The 19,779-nt window shown below is 42.5% G+C and overlaps 1 protein-coding gene across 2 annotated transcripts in view; it reads right to left on the bottom strand.

Annotated features, from left to right (window-relative positions):
- The window catches only part of AFTPH (aftiphilin), a 76,125-nt gene extending 56,553 nt beyond the window's left edge, over positions 1-19,572 (bottom strand). Inside the window, exon 1 of one of the 2 annotated variants that reach the window (XM_075535193.1) lies at positions 19,348-19,572. The gene's annotated coding sequence lies outside the window, so the exon portion shown is untranslated. The remainder of the gene's footprint in view (positions 1-19,347) is intronic. The other variant, XM_075535192.1, reaches the window with a different exon arrangement.
- Between the last annotated feature and the right edge of the window lie 207 nt (positions 19,573-19,779).

Below are 19,779 nucleotides of genomic sequence, written 5' to 3'. Positions count from 1 at the left end.
CTGGGCAAATGTTATCTGAGATTGTTTGGCCATTTGAAATATTGTTTTTCAGAAAGAACAAAGTTGGAGGACTTCAACTATCAGATTTCAAGAACTAATATCCAGAATATATAATGGACTCCTAAAAATAAGTGATACACAACCAGTATGTCAAAAAAATGACCAATATGTGAAAAGGTACTTCACAAAAGAGGATATTCAAATGGGCAATAAGCATCTGAGAGACTATCATGGAAATGGTCATTAAAACCATAATATGTCACTACTCAATCCACCAGAAAAATCACACTGGAAGCTGTCAGTGCCTGGCCATGCTCCGGCCAAATGTGGATCCACTTAGTTCTGCACCCACAGGCCACTTCACCGTCCTGCTTTATTCGCTGGCAGCTGTGGTAGTCTCCAGCTAGCATTTGACCATGGTCTTGAATTGGACTGGGCTTTCTTGATGTTTCTTTCTTGATAATTTTATTGGGGGCTCTTGCAGATATTATAACAATCCATAATTCAATTAGATCAAGTATAACTGTACAATTGCTACCACCATCAGTTTAAAAACATGTTCTGACCCCCTCCCCAGAAGAATGTAACACAGAGAACAGCACTGAAGATACAGGTGTGAACTAAGAGGAAGAGACAGAGAGAGACAGAGAGAACCTGGGGATGACATTCCTGTTTGGAGCAGTCAATGAACAGGGAGGACTCTGGGGCCTGCCCCACCAAGAGACATGACGCTCCATCACTGACCCATAGCACTACAGGGAACAACACTGGAGACACTTCCGAAAGTGTGCTCCGTCTGCCCCACGCACAGCGGGGCGGGGGTGCGTGCAAAGAGAGTGCAACAGGGCAGCAGGGGGAACAAAGTAACCAAGTCCCCAAGTAATCCTGAAAACAGACTTCTGACTTGGGGGCGGGCAGGGTTTGGCACCTCATCAGACTTGATTGGAAAACACTCATAAGGGTCAGCAGACAGATCAGATCTGAAACTATCTTTATTTTTTCCTTTCACCATATGTCTATCTATATATGATAGGCAGGACAAATAATCCTGAGATTAAACAACAGTCCCAGGGGACATGGGAGAGGATGGCGGAGGGGGGCAGGGAGTGTGGAGCCAACAAACTGTGATGAGGAAACAACAAGAGATCTAAAAATGATAGCTAGGAGGCCTGGTGGAGTTTGATCAAGTACAATGTATCCAAGAGGAATTTCTGAGAGCTGAGTGGAAGGTGAGTAGGATAGTGGAACAGGAGAAAGGTAAAAGGAAATAGAGGAAAGAAGTAGGAAGCAAAACCTTTTTATACAGGTGTATATATATTAATTTATAATGAAAGGGATAGAGGCCAATGTACATATATTTATATATTAAGTAGTAAGGTAGCATACGGACTTTGAGCCTCTACTCAAGGCCTCCCTAAACACAAGAACACTTTGTTCTAAGAACCTGGCCCTCCCTGACATGATCACTGAAGACAAATGGGTGCATACGCAAATGTAATGAAGAAAGTGGTTGGTGTCCAGCTATCAAAAGATACAGTATCTGGGTCTTAAAGACTTAAAGTTAAACAAGCAGTCATCTAGCAGGGAAGCAAGTAAGTCCACATGGAAGAAGCACACCAGACTGTGATCATAAGGTGTCGATGGGATTAGGTATTAAAAGATCCAAAACATCAATTATATCAAAGCGAATGAAGGGGGCTGGAGTGGGAACCCAGAGCCCATCTGTCGACAATTGGACATCCCCCCATAGAAGGGTTACAAGGAAGGAACAATTCAACCAGGGTGCAGTATAGCGATAATGAAACACATCATTCCTCTAGTTCCTGAATGTTTCCTTACCCTCCACCCCATGACCCAGTTCTACCTTACAAATCCGGCTAGACCGGAATACACACATTGGTACAGATAAGAGATCTCCACAAATGGAATTCAGTGCAGATAAAACCCTCAGGAACAGTAGTGATACTATGAAGGTAGGGGGATGTGGGGGGAGGGAAGAGGGAGAATGGGGGAACCCATCACAAGGTTGGCTATAAAGTCCACCCTTCAGGGGTACAAATAACAGAAATGTGGGTGAAGGGAGGCAACAGACAGTGTAAGACATGAAATAACAACAACACTATATAATTGATTAAGGATTCGCAAGGGTGAGGGAAGGAGGGGGAAAAATGAGGAGCTAATACCAAGGGCTCAAGTAGAAACAAAATGTTTTGGAAATGCTGATGGTAACATATGTACAAGTGTGCTTAATATAATTGAATGAGGGATTGTCATAAGATTTGTAAGAGCCCCCTAATAAAATGATTAATTAAAATAAGTAATTTTATTTCTTCTTGAACTCTTTGATATCAGCTCCCTTTTCTCCCCGAATTCTTTCTTGATATAAAGTTCTATCACACACACACAGTGTCATTAGTTTTATAGGCAAAACCAATCTTTGGAGGTAATTCAGAATAGTGGTCACTTATATGGGGAAGGACACTGACTGGAAGGGGCCTAAAGGAGTCTGTAAGTGTTGATGTGATTTCTTTTTTCTCTTTTCCAATCATTTTATTTGGGGCTTATACAACTCTTATCACATTCCATACATACATCAACTGTGTAAAGCACATTTGCACATTCATTGCCCTCATCTTTCTCAAAACATTTTCTCTCCACTTAAGCCCCTGGCATCAGGTCCTCATTTTTTCCCCTCCTTCCCCACTCCCCCCTCCCTCATGAACCCATGATAATTTATAAATTATTATTTTGTCATATCTTGCCCTGTCCGATGTCTCCCTTCATCCACTTTTTCTTGATGTGGGTTACAGTTACATGCACACATACATTTGTAAAATGTTACAAGTACACATTAAGATTTGTGTACTTATTGTATGCATATGTCCATAAAAACCACCACCAAGTCCCCCCCCCCCCCTCGCCACCACACCAAGGTGAAACACTAACGACATGCAACAGAACAGCAAGGGGAGCAGAGCAAGGAAGTCCCCAGGGAATACCAAAAATGGACTTGGAGGTCAGGGTGTGGCACCCCATCAGACTCCATCAGAAAACACTCCTAAAGGTCAACAGACAGACCTTGAACTATTTCCAGGCTTTTCTTTGTATCCTTGAATTTTGTTGTTTTATTTTCTTTTGTTTTGCTCTATCTTGTTTTTTGTGTGCATATTATCTCTGTAGATAAGATAGTTGGGATAAACAATCTAGAGGGAAAAAAAATAGACCGATGGTTCCAGGGGGACATAGGAAAGGGGGAGGGGGGGTAAAGAAGTGGGTTAACAAACCCAGGGACAAGGGAACAACAAGGGATTCAAAATCGCTGGTGAGGAGGGTATAGGAGGCCTGGTCAGGGCTTGATCAGGGGCAATGTAACCAAGAGATTCTTACTGAAACCCAAGTGAAGGTTGAGCATGATAGTGGGACAAGAGGAAAGCAAACGGAAATAGAGGAAAGAACTAGGAGGCAAAGGGCATTTATAGAGATCTAAACACAGGCATGTATATATATAAATATATTTACCGTATATACTTGTGTATAAGCCAAGATTTTCAGCACATTTTTAATGCAGTTTTTGTGGTAAAATTGAGTGCCTCAGCTGATATTCAGGTCGGTTTATACTAGAGTATATATGGTATATATGACAATGGGGAAATAGATCTATATACATATATTTATAGGTTCAGTATTAAGGTAGCAGATGGGCATATGACTTCTACCCAAGTACTCCCTCAATAAAAGAACACTTTATTCCAATTACCTGGCATTACGTGATGCTCACCTTCCCCACATGATTGCTGAAGACAAAATGGATGCATAAGCAAATGTGGTGAAGAAAGCTGATGGTACCAGATTATCAAAAGATATAGCATCTGGAGTCTTAAAGGCTTGAAACAAGCAGCCATCTAGCTGAGAAGCAACAAACCTCACATGGAAGAAGAACACCAGCCTGTGTGATCACGAGGTGTTGATAGGCCCAGGTATCAGGCATCAAAGAACAAAAATCACATCATTGTGAATGAGGGGGAGTGAGGAGTGGAGACCCAAAGCCCATCTGTAGGCAACTGGACATCCTCTTACAAAAGGGTCACAGGGAGGAGATGAGCCAGTCAGGGTGCACATAGCACTGATGAAACATACAACTTTCCTCTAGTTCTTTAATGCTTCCTCCCCCACACTATCATGATCTCAGTTCTAATGAAAGTAGTGATACCAGGAGGGTATGGGAAGGGTGGGGGGAGAGGTGGAACTGAATACAATGATCTATATATAACCCCCTCCCTGTGGGACAGACAACAGAAAAGTGAGTGAAGGGAGACATCGGCCAGTGTAAGACATGAAAATAATAATAATTTGTAAATTATCAAGGGTTCATGAGGGAGGGAAAGTGGGGGAGGGAGGGAGGGAGGAAGGGGAAAATGAGCTGATATCAAGGGCTCAAGTAGACACTGTTCTGAGAATGATGATGGCAACAAATGTACAAATGTGCTTGACACAATGGATGGATGAATGGATTGTGATAAGAGGTGTACAATCCCCAAATAAAATGATTAAAGCAAACAAACAAAAAGCCACCACCAAAAAAAGTTCTCAGAAAATCAACATACTTAGATTAAGAGCAACTACTCGGGGATGAATATAAGGCTATATAGATAGATATACATATACTATTATGCAAAATAATCATCTTTTTCTTATATCTTGCCTAAATCTGAGATTTAAGGCAATACATATAGGTATGTATGCCTCAAGAGACAGCCTGGTATAAGTAAAAGATTTTGGATTTGGCGTCAGATTTTTTAAGCTCAGCATCCAGATTCACCCTTTCCAAGTGATAAGGTCTTACTTACCCTTTAAAACATGCTTCTTCATTTAAAAATATGTGCGTGTGGGGGGGCTGGGGGCGGAACTTCCGGTCCCTCCGTCAGTGCTGCTGTGAAGACTATCCTTAAGTTCTGCACCTCACACACATGGAGCACATTTTAATCTTGGCTCATATCATAATCCACTTAACAAATCTAAGTCAATGTTTGCTTAATCGGCATAGATTCACATGACTGAAGACCACAGAGTAACTTATTTAAGAAAAATACTCATCACTGCCAAAGGTACACAAAATTGACTTTGTTGATTTTTATAACCAATCCCTAAGAATAGATACAGGTAAATTATAAAATGACATAGGCTTGGGAGTAGAGTAGGTGATAAACCAAATCTGAAGTTCAAGCGCGAAGGAGTATGACTAAAATTTCTGAACTGAGAATAGTCTCTTAGAAGATGGAGGTTTTGACTTGGAATAGAAAAATGCAGCCTCGCCATTCCTATCAGCACCTTGAAGTAAACCAGGTATAGCTATTAGCCAGTTAGAGGTAAGACCATCAGCATAAAGGTTTCTACGTAGGTATCTGGTTGGAATAAAAAAGATTCTGCAGTTTGCCCTGCACATTCCTCTAAGCTAGTTAATCCCTACTGCCCATCCTTCCTCTATCTACCTTCTTTACAAAGTACTACCCAACCTAAAAGGCCTTGGGCTTGCTCACCTTTGGTGTTGGTCTTGGTGGGGCTCTAAGTAAAATGCCTCTAGGAATCACCTGGAATCAACCATCAAGGTTTCTTATAGACAAGTGAAAAAGCTTTTAGCACACACTGTTCACAAACGAGTGAATAATTGACATCTTTTACAGGGCAGTAGCCCAACATCATCAATGTGTACATCTCTCAAGGCCAGATAAATAAGCCTAGCATATACAACCCAGCTTTATGGAGAACACCTCACCTCAAACTTTCTTTGAAGGGGCTGGGCTGGGTGAAGTGGAGTAGGGAAACACAGCAGGGGTCTATGGTGTGCAGCTTCGGTTCTGGCCAGGCACTCCTGGCTGCCTTTCCTGAGGGCCTGCCCTATAGATTTCAGACTGACCCCAGCCAGGTCCTGAAGTAAAGATGATCCACCTGAAAAAGCTAGCCTACCAAAAGTGACAGCTAAATTTTGTCTTCCTGTTTTTGATATTAAAAAGTCCCAAAAGTTCATCTATCATATATATACAATGTCAATGCCAAAATGAGCTGAAACACATGCAAAGTGGAACAAGTGCCAATTACCGTGTTAAACAGCGCAATAATATAGTTCATAAAAGCTGGTTTTTTAAAAATTCCATGGGAAAACCTTTTATTGTAATACTGATTGTTATAAATATTTACACTAATCCTTCATAAGACATTTTATAGTTGTGGAAGCCATCTCTGCTCTGGTGTCAATTTACGGATTAAGAGTGTAGGTGTGGAGTCTAGGCTGTCAATCTGGAGACAGCCAATGAGACTGATGTGTAGGCATGGCCTTCTCTTGAGAATTCTGGGAAATCTGGTACTTCCTCCTTGGAGGCGGAAGACACTTCTCTCTCTCTCTGCTGCACCCTGGGAGACATTGCAGAAGACAAGACACATGGAAGCAACCAGACCTCTGAAACCGGAGAAGCCACAGAGACCCCTGTCAGCACTGAGATGCTTACAACGCCACTGGACCCAAAGACCTTCTACCCACTGGCTTGTGATTGTCCTGCATTTGGCTTCATTGCATGTGTTTCATGAATCTGAAGAAGACTTTATAGACTGGTATGGGATATATGGCCTAATATTAGAATTATGGCCTTGGAGTGGGATTTCTCCATGTTCAATTGCTCTTGTATATAAATCTCCTTCTTATACACGTGTGTCCATGAATTTGTTTCTCTAGTCTACCCAGATTAACACAATAGTTTAGTTTGAATAGCATGACAGGAAAAATTAAAGATAAATAAAAACCCTAGACATAGCTTCGGCTTATCTTTATTAATATCAACTGACCATATTTGAGTGTTCACTAGCTGTTTCTCTTGGAATGGCATAAATGACACTGGATAACTAACGATAACAAGGGCAACCAAGCAGAAGCAGCAGATGCATTCGTCCTTGAAAAACATTTTCTCCCTTGTACTCTTGCTGCTTGGGTAGTGGCAGAAGAAATTAGCCACTCATTTTCCACCCTAACACCCCTGAAACTTTACAACAAAACCAGTATCTACAAGGCAGACATTACCTCAACTTCATGTCCCTACACTACAATCATATCTAAGGATACTATCTGTTTTCACCTTCTTGTTTTCCTTCTCGATTTCTTGCTAAGGGGCTCTTTTGACTTCTTCCAATACTTCAGTCTTTACAGGCTCAAGACTTCTATCCCTGAAAAATGAACTGGAGCAAAGCAAAGCCCCTCCCAGCGCTGCTTCCTCTCCACATCAAACATCTTTCTTAAAGGGCCTTATCTATTCAGTATCTCCACTTCCTAACCTCCATCCCCAATACAACCTGGTATCCATGCCACCACTCCAATGAAAAGGCCTCTGCAAGAGTTTCTCTACTTGACTTCCAAAGACCAAAAGGTTGTGCAGTCCTAGGCCTCTGTTCTTTACCCCCACACGCCCCAAGGCTTGGCTCACAGAAAGGATGGAAGATATTACTATTGTTCTTACAGTGACCACTTGAAATCTTTCCTTCTCCCCACCTTCCAGACCAGAACCCTTCCTTCATCTGGCGTTCTAGTGAACCATCAAATAAGTTGGGAAATACCCAAGTTCGATCAAGGGACATGACCTAAGAGAGGCTAGCTTGAAATGGGATGAATGTGAAAGAAAACAAATCCCATCAGGCTGCAAACCATCTTAAGAAGGAATATGTTAATGGGGGAGCAATTGATATGGAACCTCGCTGGGGAAGAAAACAGCTGAACAACACACATCTGTTAGTGTGTTTGGACAGACGAGCTAACCTGCATCTCTGCTTGATTCGAAGCAATTCCTCAGCCTAAGTGGAGGCGTCAGTCAACAGATCTTGGTGCGACTTTGCTTGGGAAAGTCCAAGTGTGTTCCCTGGTTTGAGTTCTCCGCGCCGCACGAATATTCTTTAGGGCTTCATGTAAATTTCCCCATACAAGATTTTGCAATGCACTGACATGAATAGTTGACATGCTTTGAACGAAATTTCTCGCTGTAAACATCTGAATTAGCATTCTGGTAGAGGCTGATAAGGTCAACTTCAAGATCCCGGGACACAGCACCCCCCACTCCCCTTAAGAAGTCTACGTTGTAGCCTTTCAAACCTAAGGACACCATTCTAGTGTGAACTAAAAGGTCTACCTTGGCATGCCCTTGACAGCTGTCCTCTAATGCTACTCTCAAATGCTGACCACAGAGAAACTCACTTCTTGGGCTAAGAAGAGGCTAAGAAAGGTCATAAACCTGCAACCAATGCAGTTAGAATCCAATGACCCGAGCAGACAATGTTCTAAATACTCTGAAAACCACAAATTGGGCCTTAACATCTACACTTTGGGGCATCAGCTTTACTATTCCAATGATGTCTTTGCCAGGTGCTACTAGCTTTACTTCACTCTGTTGGTCCTTGACTGCCTATCAGCTGCGAGAGGAAGATGACCAGAGATGGCTGCGACGGCACAAGGAAAGCAGACTAGGACCCAGGCTGAAAAACAGCCAGAGATGATCCACAGATAACAACCACGGGGGCCGGGGTGTGCAGAAGGGAGAAAATAAAGGAAAAGGGCACTTTCTGTATCGGAAGAATAAGATTCTTTGAAACAGTGGTCCTGAATGTACAGGTGTGTTTGGGGGCGGGATATGCGGCTTGAGTCTCCTTATGCTGATAACCTCATGCAAACTATGGAAAGAATTCCTGCGGCAAACAGATGGTCAGCTGGTTGACCTTTCCTTGCTTTTTTACTTGGTTTAAAGTTTTACTTTTTCCTGGGAACTGGAAAGACTAACAGGGAAATATAGTACTTGTAAAGTACTATCTATCTTTGGCTAGGAAGGTTTTGAAAATTAGCCTGTCATATAAAGATTGCTCAACCTCTTTTTCCCTCATGACCCCCAGAAATATGTTTTACCTGATAGTCCAATAAACACATACACATATTTTAAAAAGGTTCACCAAATAGTTTCTAGCTTTATTCTCTGCATACTTTTTCTTCAAAGTTAGCCATGATCCCCAAAACTTATTTTACAAATCAGATAAGACAGAATTTAAATTATACAAAACTCCAACATAAAGAAGATTTAAGAATTTAGAGAAAGCAATTCAAACTCAAAGTCAATTCCTCCCCAAACATTATTCAGAGAGTTGGCTAGGTTCACAAAGGTGCAGTAATTTTTTTTTTTTAATGAGGCTGTGAGATTTGTCCCTGAAAACACAAAACAAAACCCAAAGCCCAGGTTTGTGATTTGTGTAAGTGATTTGACAGAGGGCATGCTGTACACATCTCCCGCATTTCTACTCTCTGGATTGTTCAAGACATCAACTCTTCTCAGAGCAAAACTGTATCGGAATTAACTCATTTTATAGGCTTGTGGTCATTGATTAAGGTTTACTTCAAGCAGCAAAATAAAATTTCAAAATATTTTCTATGAAAAGTCTTAGCACAGAACTTGTGTTGATAATATCAGTATGTCCACAGTAATGACAAGAACTGTTTGCATGCATCAACTTTAATCAAGGTTAGTCTACTTCACAAAAATACGAAAATCTTTTCAATTGATTTCCTCTAAACCTACTTAGTGTTTCCAGTATGAGAAAACAGACCTGCTTTTAAAACAAAGAACCAGATTTCTAATTAAATATTTCCTTAATCTTGTGCTTACAAGGACAAACTGCACTGTTAAATTATATTCATTGAATGAATTAAGTAGTCTAATAAAATAGTATTTCTTTTGTTATTTATAAAAGTATAGAAATAATTGAAGTCTTTTCTTTACATTCTTACTATCCTCGATCCAGGAAGCAAGCCACTTTAAAGGATAAAGTTTTAAAGCACACATTACACGAAACAAAAGTATTTCAAAACTCTCACAATGTGCACTTTCAGAAGGCATATTTACCAATTGTTTCAGTTCACGGAATGTTCTAAGGTTTTGTGCTGTGTCTACAACTTAAAGGGTCTTTGGTGGCTCTGTTGCTAAGTGTTGGGACTATTAATGGCAAGGCCAGAGGTTCAAATCCACCAACCACTAAGCAGGGGACAATGAAGCTATCTGTTCACATCAAGATTTATAGTTTCAGAAACCCCGGGTAGGGTACCTTTGCACTGCAATCAACTTGATGACTGGTTTTTGGTTTATCTACAACTTAAAAGTTCTCTAAAGAAACCATTGGTGAGAGGATATGTTAATTCTCACATTTGGAGAGCACCCCTGTCAAAGAAAACATTTCAATGTGCATGCCTCTACACAATCCCGTTCAAATGTCGCCTATGGATGCATGTATACATGTGTTTTCACAGACATGCCAATGTCTTCATTGCTTTTTAAAATGTTAAGTTTCATGAACAAGTTAAATATCTATGCATAAAGAAGGACATTAAAAAATAAAGCCATTAAAAAAAGTAAAACTGTTACCGATAGGGCAAAGTTTCTAAAACACCATACATATTTTTAAGCTTTCTGAAAAGGCATTCTTCTGGCTCTTCTCCTACCCATTATACCCATTCTCCAATAGCTCTGCTACTTCTGCTTACCTCATAAATGGCAGGTTTTGATGTCCCTATGGTCTTCTCCTTCATAATCGACCTTATTTTTAAATAGTATGTCAAAGATCATGTGGCGGGGCTGTCAGACCTCCCTAATTTCACAAAGGTGGAGAAAATCAAGATCGACAGCTCAAGGCTGATTCCTGAGGCAGAGGTCAGTCATACCTCCCTCCACCCTCTCACTTTTTTTTTTGTTTTAAGCACCAGTCATCCCACAGCACTCTGAGGAAGTTTGATAATTCTTCGGAAATGCTACTCGGAATTAACAAACCGTATCCACCACTCTGGGGTTTATTAGGAAGTCATATTATATTTCAGGTTCAGGAATGACCCAGGATATAGTTCTTGGAGTTTCTCCGCCATGGCCATAGGTGGGTCTCTCTTTGGTACTCAGCTACAATAGGGCAAGTATAACAAAGCCCTTCAGCTACGTTGATGAGTGCACAGGACCCTACTTTATCAGTAAGTCTTGGCCCAAAGGCAGTCACCTTTCTCTGGCTCTGTGGGTTGACTTCTGTTCTGTATCACACTGGTCTCTTGGTTTTGCTGCCACCGTGTCTCTGCAGATGCTTCTCACTGCCTGTGCTGTCTCTGGTATTACATCTGTCTTCTAGGTCTAGGAAGTTCCTAATGCAGGGGTCCTATGTTCAAAGGATCTGATCTGATCTCCTGTGTTGGTGGCAGCAGGATGGCAAACTTACTAATAATCTCATTAGGGTTCCATACACCTTATCCACATGGTCTCACTCCCATAAGAGCACCATGTCCTTATTTAAAAGCATCATTAGCAAACTATCAAATCTCCTTGATGGGCCACAAATACCTTACTTGCATAGTTCTAGACAATCATTTAAGGAGCCTTGAAGGGACTGTTGGGTAAACGTTGGGCTACTATCTGCAAGACAATTGGTTAAAACCCACCAGCTAGTCCCTGAGAGAAAGATGAGGCAGTTTGCTTCCATGAAGATTTACATTGGCTTTTAAAACTCGATCCAGATATGAAGTTTTCTGTAAAGACTGGGAAAGTGAGACCACCAACAGGGGCACAATGAGTTGAAATCAACTTGACAGCAAAGGGTTTTAGGGGAGGGGGTTCGTGTGTTAATAAGGAGCCCTCAAGAGACTGCCAATCACAGAATCTCAAGGCTGGAGGTTTGGACCCACCAGGAGAAAGATGACGCTGTCAGTTCTATAAAGATTTATAGTGTTGGAAACTCTATGTAAGGTCACTATGAGTTGAAACAGATGAGGGCAGTGGGTTTGGCTTTGGTTATTAGCTAAAAAATACCCAAAACTATGTGTTAATTTCCCTTTTGACACTCACTTATATAAATATATAACTTAAGCATTATAAAATAGTTAGAAAAATAATATAAACTATATATAATATATACTAAGTATACATATGAAAAATATATTCTAGAGAGAGCAAATTTTCAATTGATTTATGCATTCTTTTTTTGTTTAAAATTTTTAAATCATTTTATTGGGGGTTCATACAACTCTTCTCACAATTCATACATACACCCATTGTGTCAAGCACATTTGTTGCTATCATCATTCTCAAAACATTTGCTTTCTACTTGAGCCCTTGGTATCAGCTCATTTTTTCCCCCTCCCTCTCTGCTCCCCACTCCCTCATGAACCCTTGATAATTTATAAATTATTATTTTGTCATATCTTACACTGTCCAACGTCTCCTTTCACCATTTTTCTGTTGCCCGCCCACCAGGGAGGAGGTTCATTATTTTTTAGACATAGCTACTGAAAACAAAAGCTTGGAAAATAAATCATCATTTCAGATCCAGTGTTACTGTAGAAATACTTTATCTGCAAGGATTCCAGATCAATTTATGAAGATTGCAAATATTGCAGTCCTACAACTGGAAGTCTGGCTTTGAAAGTACCATACTAGCATTTTAAGGATAGTGTAAGACAATAGGCATATAGTGTTCTCCCCTCTTAATTAAGATGCTAATTTTATAGTTAAGGTGATAGGTTTCGTCATTTCACAGAACTATCTAATTTAAGTGGCTGTTTTAAAAAATCAGATAGGAAAGTTTAAAATGTCTTTTCAGCATTTATGAAGGAATCTACACAATTTCCTTTTGACCCATTAATATAGCAAGGAGCTCTGGTGGCACTGTAGGTTAGACATTGATTGGACTGCTAACTACAAGATCAGTGGTTCAAACCCACCAGCTGCTCCTTAGGAGAAAGATGAGACTGTATGCTACTGTTAAGGTTTACAGTTTCGGAAATCCTACACAGCTTTGAGTCATAGTTAACTCAATGGTAGTAAGCCTGGGGTTTTGGTATTAATAGAGCAGAAATAGTCATGGCTATTCATAATTGTTTTCAGCCTGTAGTATAATTAGGGAAGCCTAGTTCCAGTGCCTAAAACAACAGCCCCACACATCCTTCAATTCTTGGGTTTCAAATCAGATACATCATTTGAAAAATAAATTCAAATTTTAAAAAGCTGGTGTGTAGTTTACACTTATAGCATATCTGACTTGACATTTCAAACATCATGAGTGGCTAGTGGCTATAATTGAGCAGTATAGTTCTAGAAAATAGCATTGTATTTCTTGCACTCCCTGTGGTGTTCAGTAAGTGACAGGCTGCTCACCACAAGGTTAGTGGTTCAAACCCACCAGTAGCTCTGTGGGACAAAGATGTGTTTATGCTGCTCTTGTAAAGATTTACAGCCTCACAAACCCTTTCTAGAGGCACTATGAGTCCGAATCCACTTGATGGCAGTGATGGTGCTTTTTTAACCTATCAAACCAGAGTATGTTTCATATTTCAACCCTTATAAAACAAAATCTGCAAGCAACCAACACTGCTAAAAGGTCTAAATCCAAAATAATAATTTAGGTCATTTTAGATGTGCATATTTATGCCCACCATGGCAGTGAGTTTTTATGTTCACCGCAGCTTTTTCACAATAACCAGAAGGTAGATCCAGTCGTAGTGTCTAACAGGTGGTTTTTCTATACAATGGAGTATTATTCAGCCCTTATACATCCTACATCGATGAATCTTAAAAATATGTTAAGTGCAATAAGTCAGATACAAAAGGCCTATTGTTTATGATCCCACTTTTATTAAATATCTTCTATAGGCAAATACATAGAAAGCAAAAGAAAAGTGGTTACTAGAGATTACGGGGAGAGGAAACAAGGAGTTATTAATTAACGAGTACTGAGTTTCTATTTGGGGTGTCTGTACCATTAGATTTCTTTTTTTTTAAAATAAAAAGTACAAATATATTTTTAAATGTATGGAAAGTACATACTAAACATAACAGTGAGGACCTCTGAGTAGTGGAATGTGTCCTTTTTGGGGGACAGGGGGGCTTATTTGCTTGCTGTGATGCTCATCTATGTTCTGTAATAAAATACGATTTAAAGCCTACCGCTGCACCACATCTATTTGCTCTGAGTTGGAATCAATTTGAAGACAGTGAGTTTAACTTTTGCGTTGACACACAAAACTCAATAGGAAGGTTTGTAATTGCTAAGAGGTAGTGACAAACATTTAAAATACTACCAACCACCCCAAGGAGAGCGAGAGAGGGAGAGAGCGAGAGCGAGAGAGAGAGAGAGAAAGAGAGAGGAGACATGGTTCATGAACATGGGCCATTGCGATGAAATAGTAAATCACCTCATGGAGGTTTCAAGGGGGAGTCAAAAAAGGATGGCAAGTCGGGTTCTGGTTCACACATGCACCTGTTTGTTCCAAACACAACATGTTTCAACAAGTCTCTGTGAGCAGTAGACAGCTGCAAACAAGTTCTCTCAGCCATACACTTGTCTTAGTTTTAACAGTGTGACTTAAAAAAAAAAAAGCCCAATCACAACAGTGGGATTTGCTGGGCCAGTTCAATTCAAAGCAAAGAGGTCAACTCAGAAGGTTATGGTGGCTGCTTTTTGATATTCTAAAGGGATAAAATGAATAGATTTTCTCAAAGCATACAAGAAAAGTACGAGGACTTATTAGGAAGACATTTTAAGAAAACTGAAAGCTACATATGTGAGAAAAGGGGCAGGAAAGTTGTGCAGAGGAATTTTCCCCACCACCACAAGGCACCTGCTTGTTCTATGAGGAAGCAAGGGCTGCCCTAAGAAAATTCCAAGGCATTTTTACCTTTTCAGGGGAGTTTTCCTCTGCAAACGTTCTAGGTTTAGCAATGGAGGATTACCAGAGGTGTCAACTCAAAGAACTGCCCACCACTGCTCACCACCTCTGCTGCTACCATCTTGATTCAGGTCACTGCCATCTCTTACCTCCATCACGGCCTCCTAACGGAATCTTCTTGCTCCTACCACTGTACTCTTACTCTAGTTTCTGTGCAGCAGCAGGATAGATCGTTTTAAAGCACAGATCATGTCACACCTCCACCCAGGAATGGCTACTCAGCAATGTCTTCCATCTCACAACAAAAAGCCAGGGATTAGAATTCTTACAGTAACCTACAACATTGCCCTCCACCCTCTAACTCAGGACTCACGACTGTTCCTCTTCACTTGTGGCCTCCGTGCTAATCTGGATTTCCCTAGACTACTCCACGTACTCTGGCCTACCACTCTTCCCCTTAGTCTCATCTCTTCCTTCAGGGCTTAACCCTTCTCTGACCTCACACTCTATAAAACAGCAAGTTCTACCCCACCCATAAAGGTTTAAAAGTCACATTTGCTCCACCTCTTTCCCTGCCCAGCACACCAACTCTATTCTTCACTATAGATATATCATATGCCGTTTCTTGATTTTACTTCATTGTGTCTTTGTGAGTATGCCTGTGTATACACACACACACACAGATACACAAGAATCGAAGCTAAGAGCAGATTTTTACTTTCTAGTATGTTCATTTCAGTATCTCTAGCACCCTGAACTGGGTCTGGAGTATAGCAGGTATTCCATAAACATGTGTTGTATCAAAAGAATGGAAGAGAATACCATAATATATAATATAAACGTCTACATAAATGAACTTAGAGTGAGTTTATTCTAATTTAGGATTTCATTTCCCCTAGGTGGGGGAAACCAGCCCACACCGATTCACTAATACAATGCTTGCAAATTAAGATTTGAGGCATGCAGGCAACCTTTATCAGCAATTTATCCCTCAAGGGTTACCTTTGTAGTCATTTTGGACTAGAGGTGGTAATGACAGAAACAAGATGGGAGTCTTCTTTTCAATTCTCCCAAGCCAATGAGCAATGGTTTCATCCCGCTTCCTTCTTCCTCTCCACCCACTAGGGTCACTGACCTTTTCTATTTCCCATGGAGCAGATATAACCTACAGACCTTTGGGGCTTTGGGTTAGAGGTTGGGCTGCTAACTGCAGGGTCAGTAGTTCAAACCCACCAGCCTGTCCAGCAGGTGAAACATAAGGATGTCTGCTCCAATAAAGATGTATAGTCTCAGGAACCCTATGAAGGGTCATTATGAGTTGGAATCAACGGCAGTTGGTTTGGGTTTGGTGTTTTATACACACACACACTTTTGGATTTGTTTTTTGTGAGTCGCTGCTATAAGCTGAGAATAGACTCAGTGACAGTGAGGTTTTATCTTTTTTTTGAGGAGCCCTGATGGCTTAGTGGTTAAGGGCTCGGTTGCTAATTGATAGGTGAGGGGTTCTAACCCACCAGCTGCTCTGGGAAAGACGGAGGTGATAGCACAGCTTTGGAAGCTTAATGAGGCAGTTCTACTCTGTGCTATCGGGTCGCTGTGATTGGAAAAAGACCAGATGGGAATGGGATTGTTGTTGGTGGTGTTTTTTTTAAGGAGTCCTGCTCTAACCTAGAAAAAGGGAAGTTACTGAAAAGGGAACCTGGAGAAGGTAGTTCGTAGCTCAGAAATTTTAGGTGTGAAGCTCCTTTTATTTTAAAAGCAAATCAACACAAATTAAAATGTAGTCTTTCCAAAATATATGCAATGCTGACAATTTTTAATGTAACTGTTTAAAAATGAAATATCTGATCCTGTGATCATGAAGGATCTCAACCAGACAATATCCAGGGGGAAAACGTAGCAGGTGTTATATCTTACTTAGCCTTTTGCCAAATCTGATTTTGATTTTCTTTAAAGATAGTAAGGTTAAAAACCTATGGGTCCTTCCTATATCCCTTTTCCTCCTCCAGTTCTCCAAAGGTTAACAGCAATTCGGATTGGGTGTTTATTATTTCTTGCACATTTTTATACTTTTACTACATATACTAGAATTTATAGGAAACATGGATTTGCATGTTTTAAAACTTTATATACACTAGTAGCATATTATATCCTGGCTCTGTCACTTACCAGCTGTTTGACCTTGGGCAAGTTATTGGACATCTCTGTGCCAGTTTCCTCTCTGAAAGGCAGATACGACTACTTACTCTCAGAGGGTTGCTATGAGGTCTATGAGTCAGAATCAGCTCGATGACAGAGTTATGTGGATTAAAAAAACATAAAAACACCTTAAAAGATATTTGTCTCATAGAAAACAGTGTACATCATGGTTAACAATTATCTTATAAAGTTGCAAAAAGTACCGGTGCATGTGCGTTTATGTACAGGTTGATGACCAAAACGGCTTATGTAAAATCTGAATCATGCCAGATGTTTTCAAAATTGACTAAATATTAGAAATACGTATGAAATTCAAGCTGGAAAGGCTACGTAAAAAGGAATTAGAAGTGCTTAACCATGCAGGGGTGGGGGTGGGGAAATGAGTCCTTTAAAAAAAAAAAAAGCAACAACTAAGAATTGTAGACGAAGGAGCGTGGCTGGTACAGTGGTTCCCTGCTGACTGACTGGAGGGAGAAAAGGCTGGCGAGCAGCTCCAGTACAGATCACTAGGAAGCCTGCAGGCAGTTCTACTCTGTCTGACAGTCACTAAGAGGAGGAACTGATTCAAAGATACATAACTGTGGGCACTTTTAACTTGGAAGGTATGCATTTGATTAAAACAATTTACCTAAATATTTGGTAGCCTCCTTTGAGATGTTGCTATTCAGACATTTTTGGCCTGTTGAGGGAAGGGAAGCACTTTTTATTTCATGAAATGTGACAGATGACTTAGTACTCGGTCTTACTACTTTTCTAAACTAGTTTTTAACTAACTCGAAGCGGAACAAATTAAAATTTAAAGCAATGCTTTAGGATAGGATTTACCTAGATTACAGGCTTTCCAGAAAGACAACTGGATTCTGTAAAATGTATCCATGCAAATTAAGAGCACATGGTCTTCTTATTGATAAAGGATTCTCTTTAGAATAGTCTCTAAGTCAAAAGACAAGAAAACCTCGAACCCCAAATGTCCCACATACTAAATTAATCCTAGTTAAGTTACTTTCAACAGCATTTTACATATACTAAACTCTGTCTACACTTTGAAGATCAATGAACTTATCTGATACGCATGTAAAAGAGGAACTAGAGCCAGTGTATAGCTGCCAGGTGCCCATCACTGTGCTGCAGGTTCTACCCAGGCCTTCCAATACAGTAGGGGGGGGGGGTGAGGGGGGAAATCTTCATAGACAAAATGTGGAAGACTAACAGGCTGCTTTCGTTAAACAAATATACTTCTGTAAAGAACTAAAAATGACAACGACAACAGTCAACCAAGCTGGGAAAGCATGCGTTTATCCCATGTAGACAAACCGGGCTCTTTCAACAACACTGCCGGGACATTTGTTCTTCCCCTAAAGCTTGTCTACAAGGTTAACTGACGGCAACAATTAAATGTCACCTTCAAGAACGTTTTGTTTTGTTTTCCCGTAGTCCGAGAACGCAGGTAGAAGGGACCGTTTAATACATCTGGAAAAGTTCAGAAGTACAGTGCCACTTTTCTGCGAAACCAAACACTTTAAAAGGGGGGCTACGTTGTTTTGTGTTTCATTTGCCACCCACCCACCCCTTCCTTTTGCCCCACTCCTCCTCGGTGAACTATTTGCACGTCCCTCTTCTCCCCCAGCTCAAACAGAAGATCGAATGGGAAACCGAGCAACACCTTGTGTCGGCCAAGAACCCCCAAAGGTGGCCGTCCCCACTCTCCTCCGATGGCGAAAGGAGTCAACCCGCTCACCCCGTACTCTGTACCCTGCGTGCCCCAAGCGAGACGAGGCAGCTGCCAAGGTGAACACTCAACGGGCACGTTACGGCCCAACTTCTCACACAGCACCTGGGAAGGCGACTCGGGTTATTTCTCGCGGAGTGCAAGAAGGGCGCAGAAAGAGCCTCTCCGGAAAGGATGCCTGAGTTCGGGGTGCTCCTCCCCGTCAGTCGGAGGGGTCAAGATCCGCCGGCTTCCGAGCCGCTGGCGGGCAGCGCGGTCCGGGAGCGGCCGGCCTCGGGCCTGAGCCGAGCGGGCGGTGTTTACACCTGTCACGAGGGAGGGGAGAGAGGAAGAGGAAGCCCCAGCGAAGCCCCAAACTTCTCCACAGCTCCCGCGAGGGCGAGGGCGCGGGCTGCGCGGAGCTGCGGGCAGGTGGGAGCCGCGCAGGAGAGGTTCACACTTGCCGGGCCGGGGTCCCGGCGGGCGAGCGGCCGGGGGCCGCACGGAGCGCCGCGCGCCGCCTGCGGGGTCCCCGCACCGGCCGCGGGGGAAGGCAGAGCCCGAGCCCGGAGCCCGCAGGCCCGCAGAGCCGCCGGCTGCGTCCCCACAGCCCCGGGCTCAGCGGGAGGCAGGTGCCCCGGTCCAGGCGAGGGTCCCGCCGGTGGGCCGGGCCCTGTCCCCGGAGCCCCTTGGCGGCGCGCGGCAGGAGGAACTGAGCGGTGGCGCTTACCTGGCTCGCCCCGGGCGGCCGCGATGGGCATGGCTCAGGGGCCCGGGGAGGAACGGGCTCCCCGGGGAAGGACCGGCTATTCCGAGGCGGAGTTGGAGAGAGCGGGAAGCAGGCTGTTCACAGTCCTGTCAGCCAACGAGCTCCATGGCCGCTAACCCGGAGTTTCAGCGCTGCCGCGGGACCCCCCATCCCACTACCCTCCGCCCTCTTCCGCCGCCGCCGCCGCCGCTGCCGCTGCCGCCGCCGCCACCTCCTCCTCCGCGGAGACCCCCGCCCACTCCACACACTCTCCCATCATGCAGCGGGGGAACCGCTGCCGCCGACACGTCACTTCCGGGCGCAGGTGGCTGGGTCGGGGCCGGGCGCTAGTGGGTGCTGGCGGGGGGCGGGGAGGACACTCCGGGGGAATTCGTGTCACAGCCGCTTATCCCT

Source organism: Tenrec ecaudatus, chromosome 17, assembly GCF_050624435.1.
Source record: "Tenrec ecaudatus isolate mTenEca1 chromosome 17, mTenEca1.hap1, whole genome shotgun sequence".
Taxonomy (NCBI): Eukaryota; Metazoa; Chordata; class Mammalia; order Afrosoricida; family Tenrecidae; genus Tenrec; species Tenrec ecaudatus.
Note: the sequence above shows the minus strand (reverse complement) of the source record. Positions and strands in the feature narration are given on the sequence as shown.